Source organism: Crocuta crocuta, unplaced genomic scaffold, assembly GCF_008692635.1.
Source record: "Crocuta crocuta isolate KB4526 unplaced genomic scaffold, BGI_CrCroc_1.0 scaffold277, whole genome shotgun sequence".
Classification (NCBI taxonomy): domain Eukaryota; kingdom Metazoa; phylum Chordata; class Mammalia; order Carnivora; family Hyaenidae; genus Crocuta; species Crocuta crocuta.
Genome location: NW_027531912.1, coordinates 574,286 through 580,285, shown reverse-complemented (window position 1 = coordinate 580,285; position 6,000 = coordinate 574,286). Strand labels below are relative to the sequence as shown.

Sequence of the window (6,000 nt, the reverse complement as noted above, 5' to 3'; positions counted from 1 at the left end):
ACGCCGTCGTCCAGTGTTTTCCGAAGCCGGGGTCGGTGTCTGGCTTCAGGTCTTCAGGAATTCCCGTTCGTCCGCAGAGTCCCGTCCGAGAGGTGGCGTTTAAAGGTCCGGAAGCCCTGACCGTCTGTTCCGTCTCTCCGTGGATGTTGGGCGACTGTAGCCGCACAGGGTGTGCTTTCTCCGAGTCCGCCTGTCAGGTCTCTCTGGGAGTCGGTTTGTCTGTGAAGTCCTTTTTTGACCCTGATCCCTGCAGAGCGAGGTGCTTCTCCATCTGTGCCCTCGTAACACTGTTTAGACCTCTGTTCGAGCACCTGACGCACTACTCTTTATACAGGTTTGTCTCTCCTGCCAGCTTGTAGGCTCCTTTGATACCGAGAATATGGCTATTGTTAATTTTTGTATCGCTGGTACTCAATCCAGTGCCCTTCATGCAGTAAGTGCTTTGTGTCTGTCACATTATTAAATGAGTACATGAATCACGGACTCAGGCGGGGTCGAAGGATGGACAGGAGGGAACCTAATAACTGAACTAATTTCAGTAGGTAAGTGTGAGATGACCAGAGGTCCCACATAGTAGTCGGAGCTGTATATTCTTTTTATGGTCTGTTATCTTCTATTTGTCATGTGCTACTTTGTGTTAACTTTTTTTTTTTTTGGTCCATTCATTCAGCAAACTTTTTTTTTTTTTTTATTAAATCACACACCCTGTGCTAGGTGCAGTGTGAAGTTCTGAGCATATAGAGATGAATTGTAGCATACAGACACGGTTGCTGATGCTGAAAAGTTCCGGCTTTTGGGGATAAGTAATTGAAGTCTAATGCCATTAACATTATTATTAGTTGCAATACAGTAAACATAGGAACTTTGTTTTGTATAGTTTTCCCAAATATATTACAAAAGTGCCTTGATGAAAGCAGAGCCAATCTTTTTAAAAAACTTTAATGTTCATTTATTCTGAGACAGAGCAAGTGTGAGCGGGGGAGGGGCAGAGAGAGAGAGGGAGACACAGAATCAGAAGGCGCTCCAGGCTCTGAGCTGTCAGCACAGAGCCCTAAGATGAGGGGCTCGAACTCAAGAATCCCAAGATTATGACCTGAGCCAAAGTGGGCTGTTTAATCGACTGAACCACCCAGTCGCCCCAAGAGAATAGAGCCAGTCTTAAACTGTTGTGCATCACCTTCGTGTAACGTAAGTGCTTGGCACATATAAGATATTTAGAAAAATCGGGGCACCTGGGTAGCTCAGTTGGTTAAGCATCCAACTCCTGATTTCAGTTCATGTTGTCATCTCCTGTTTCCTGAGCCCCATGTAGGGCTCTGCGCTGACAGCGGATCCAGCTGGGGATTCTCTCCGTCTCTTTCTCTGCCCCTCTCCCCTTAAACTAAATAAAATAAACATTTAAAAAAAGATATTTAGTAATATATTTCGTTAGGAGAGCAATATCTTTAGAATTAAGGTGATTCATCTATTGGTATTAGATCTTTTAGTGTATTTTAATTCCAATATAGTTAAGTTCATACAATATTTGATATTCCTGGTCCCGATGAATTATAGCCACTGTACCCAAAATCTCATATTCTAGTCAGAAGTGGATGAAACTAAGAAACTTAAGTGTTTAAGACAGTAAAGGAGGGTTATTTCTATCACTCCAGTGATGTAAAGTTGGGTGAGAATTCTAGTTCTCAGGGCCTTCTATTTTTAGATACTCTTGCAAATGAGGGATTTATAAGCTGAAAAGTGCTAACTCAGCAGAAGGGGACTGAGGCAGTTACTTTGTAAGTCCTGCCCAGCGAGCCAGCCAGTTGAAAAACGAGAGGGTCCTGATAGTTTGCTTGGCCTCCTTAGAGTCCTGGTATCTGTGGTATTTCGGTTGTTCATAAGCCACCCGACTGGTGTTCTGATAGGTTAAGACAATCATGATGGTGAGGGCTGGCTTGGAGGAGTAGCATTAATGCTACATTTGTATATTAGCATTTGTATATTCTTTTTTTCAGTTTACTGCTAACTAATTTTTGTATGTTTTCAGCACCATTAAATGTATCTGACAGATCTTGGGGTTTTACCTTCAGTTTTGAATCGAAGTCATTTTTACATAATAAAAACGAGCACTTTTTAGTATTTATGGGCATTTGATTTTGTAGTGTATAAATAAATAATTATACACTTTAGTGAATTATCCGAAAGCTAACTCCTGTGTAACCTCTGCCCATGTCAGGAAATATTAGACTGCCTTCCCTAGAAACCTCTTTTGAATCTCCTTTCTGCTCGGTGCCCCCTAGATTCCCCCCAGAATCGCTGTCTTGAATTATAATAGGTTTCTTGCTTTTCTTTGTGATTTTCCCACCTAAGGATGCATTCCTTGACACTTGAGTTTAGTTTTACCTGGTTTCTTTCATTCATTCATTCATTCAGAGAGAGAGAGAGAGAGAGAGAGTGTGTGTGTGTGTGTGTGTGTGTGTGTATGTATGTGTGTGTGCGCATGCACGCGTGTTGGAGGGGCACAGAGAGACAGGGAAAGGGAGAGAAACCCAAGCAGGTTCCACACTGTCAGCACATGGAGCCCAGTGCAGGGCTCGAACTCACCAACTGTGAGATCATGACCTGACCTGAAATCAAGAGTCAGACACTTAACCAACTGAGCCACCCAGGCATCCTTTTTTCTTCCATTTAAATGGAATCTAATAATTTTTATTTTGTGTGTCCGTTTTTTCCCCCTCAACAATATCTTTGTGAGATTTCATCCATGTTGTGTGGAGCCATACTTTGATTTTCACTGCTGCACATTATTCGGTGCCTAAATGTATTATAGCCTATCTTTTTTGTCCTACTGTTAATAGGCATTTGGGCTGTTTCCAGGTTTTGGCTATTATGAGTAATGCTTCTGTGAGTATTATTGAACATGTCTCCTGATACATTTTGCACATGTTTCTCTTGCTTATGAACATTAAAGAGTGGAATTGTTCGGACATATGAACACACATCTTCAGCTTTCCTTTTTTTTTTTTTTTTTTAAATTTTAAATGTTTATTTGTTTCTGAGAGACAGAGAGAGAGAGAATGAGCAGGGGAGGGGAAGAGAGAGGAGACACAGAATCTGAAACAGGCTCCAGGCTCTGAGCTGTCAGCACAGAGCCCAGTGCGGGGCTCAGACCCGCAAACTGTGAGATCATGACCTGAGCCGAAGTCAGATGCTTAACCGACTGAGCCACCCAGGCGCCCCACACATCTTCAGCTTTCAGTGGAAACTATTTTTGAAAGCAGTTGTACCAATTTATACTATTACTAATGGTTTATGAGATTTCCTTTTGTTTTGAATCCTATCAACACTTGATATGTTCAGACTTTTTATTTTTAGCCAGTTCTGATGGGCATCTCCTACTTTTAATTTGTATTTCTCTGATCCTATGTTTGGGTTGAGAAATCTTTCTCTACATATTCTCCATAATTTTTTTCCTAGATGTTCTTTTGTTTTCCCTTTCAGATTTTATATTTAACACTTCACTTAGAATTGATTTTGTGCATAGTGTAATGGGGGGTCATGTTTCATTGAGCAGATCTTTCTTTTTCTTTAACAGTGCCTAAAAATTTCAGAATCAGCTTGTCAGTTTCCTTACACACATAAAAACTTGGGATCTTCTTGGAATTTGCATTGAATCCATGGATAAATTCAGGATCAGTTTAATTTCTTTCAGTAATGTTTTATAGCTTTCTGTGTTGAGGTCTTAAACATCTTTTCTTAAATATACTTTTAGGTGTAGTTGACATTTTTGATGCAATAATAGTCTTTTTAAAAATTCCATTGTGTTTGTTGCTCATATATAGAAATACATTTGGTTTATGTATATTTGCCCTTGGTTGGTTAAAGAAATTCCCTTTTATGGATTGATGAATGGATGCTGAATTTTATTAAAAATTTTTCTCTTTTAAGTTTATCTATTTATTTTGAGAAAGAGACTGTGAGTAGGGGAGGGGCAGAGAGAGAGAGAGAGGGAATCCCAGGCAGTCTCCATGCTGTCAGTGCGGAGCCTGACGTGGGACCTGAACCCACAAACTGTCAGATCGTGACCTGAGCCCAGACCATGACTCAAGTGCTTAACCAATTGAGCCCCCCCAGGCTCCTCTCTGACATCTTGTGGTGGATACATAGCTAACTGTTTTCCAGCTTTTTTTTTTTTTTAAATTTATTCCTGAGAGAGAGAGAGAGAGAGAGAGAGAAAGAGAGAGAGAGAGAGAGGAAGAGAGAGAGAGAGGAAGAGAGAGAGAGAGGCAGGCAGGCAGCGTGAGCAGGGGAGAGTCAGAGAGAGAGGGAGACACAGAATCTGAAGCAGGCTCCAGGCTCTGAGCTAGCTGTCAGCACGATGCAGGGCTCGAACCCACCAACAGTGAGATCATGACCTGAGCCGAAGTCAGACACTTAATCGACTGAGCCACCCGGGTGCTCCCAGCCTTTCTTTTTTTTTTTTCAAAGCATATGCCTTTAGCACTATAAATTATCCTCTAATCTTAGTTTACTTGCAGCTCATAAATTATGTTTGTACTATGTTTTCTTTCCGATAAAAATATTTTCCAATATCCATAACTTAAGTATAAATACATTGCTTAATTTCTAAATGTTAGAGAGTATTACTAATATTTCATGTGCTTTAAAAGAATCTTGAATTTTAACTGACATATTTTATGTATTGTTTAACATTGAATATTTGCTTGACTAATTGGGTTATGTAAAATCTAGAGTATTGTTGCCAACAAGCAAGGCGGCCATTACTTAGGAAGTTGAAGCTAGAAATATGGGAAACTAATGTGAGAATAATTTACATGCATGAGCTGTTCTCAATTTCATATTCCTAATATTATTGATTATTGTAACCGTCATGTTTTATGACATGTTCCTTGTCGACTTTAAAACAACACTAAAACAGACTAGATACTTTTACTTCTATTATTAACACATTTGGAGTCCATTGAAATGCCTAATTACAGTTATGCTTTCTTTTTTTTTTTTAAACATTTCATGTTTATAATACACTTGGACCCATTGGCCTTGAGAGTTTTTCTAACAAAAAAAATTTATTTTAATGTTTTATTTATTTCTGAGAGAGAGAGAGAGAGACAGTGTGATCAGGGGAGGGTCAAAGAGAGAGGGAGACACAGAATCCGAAACAGGCTCCAGGCTCTGAGCTGGCTGTCAGCACAGAGCCCGACGCGGGGCTGGAACCCACCAACCGTGAGATCATGGCTGGAGCTGAAGTCGGACGCCCAACTGACTGAGCCACCCAGGTGCCCCTCTAATAAAAGTTTTAATTAATTATCTAATGTATGCATTTTTGGAGGATAGGAGGACTGTCTTCTGCCTTTCGGTCTGGCTCACTGATTAAGCTAAAAGAAAACTTTGCTACCAAGAAAATAGACTGTTTCTGGCATTTTGAAGTTTATCATGAAATTTAACATACGGCAAAGCCCTACGCAGTTATTTGGATCTGTAGGATTTCTGTAAAAGAAGATGTAATTCATGGGTTTAATCTGTTTTGTATATTGTTGTATCTCTAAGACTCAAAAGTCCTGACATAGAGTGACTTTCAATAAATATTTGTTCAATGAATGAATGAAATGAAACTGCTGAAATAAAGACCAATAGCAGTTATCAACAAATTAAATCTGGAGCTAGAATTGAATGTGCTACTTAATACTTGAGAATGTTGTTCATACCCTTACTCTCATTGATCAGATTGAACTTAATTGATAACTAGCACTAAATTTATAACTGTGTTCAATATAGAAGTAAATGTTTACTGGTTTTCTTTTTACCTCTTTCTTCTAATCATCAGAAAAATCGTGAGAATTATATACAATCTCACATATACCTTTATGCATATTCCCCAGTTGTTAATACTGATTTTGTCTTTTTCCTTTATATACATTTTTTTCCTGTCCCATTTGAAGGTAAATACAGGTTTTTTAAAACCTACATTGAGTAGCAGATACTACTGTTTTTATAGACACA

General features: G+C 39.4%; 1 protein-coding gene across 1 annotated transcript in view; it reads left to right on the top strand.

Annotated features, from left to right (window-relative positions):
- Nucleotides 1-6,000, top strand: part of MPHOSPH8 (M-phase phosphoprotein 8) — a gene marked incomplete at its 5' end in the record, with an annotated part of 61,413 nt that overhangs the window by 409 nt on the left and 55,004 nt on the right. The window lies entirely within an intron of this gene.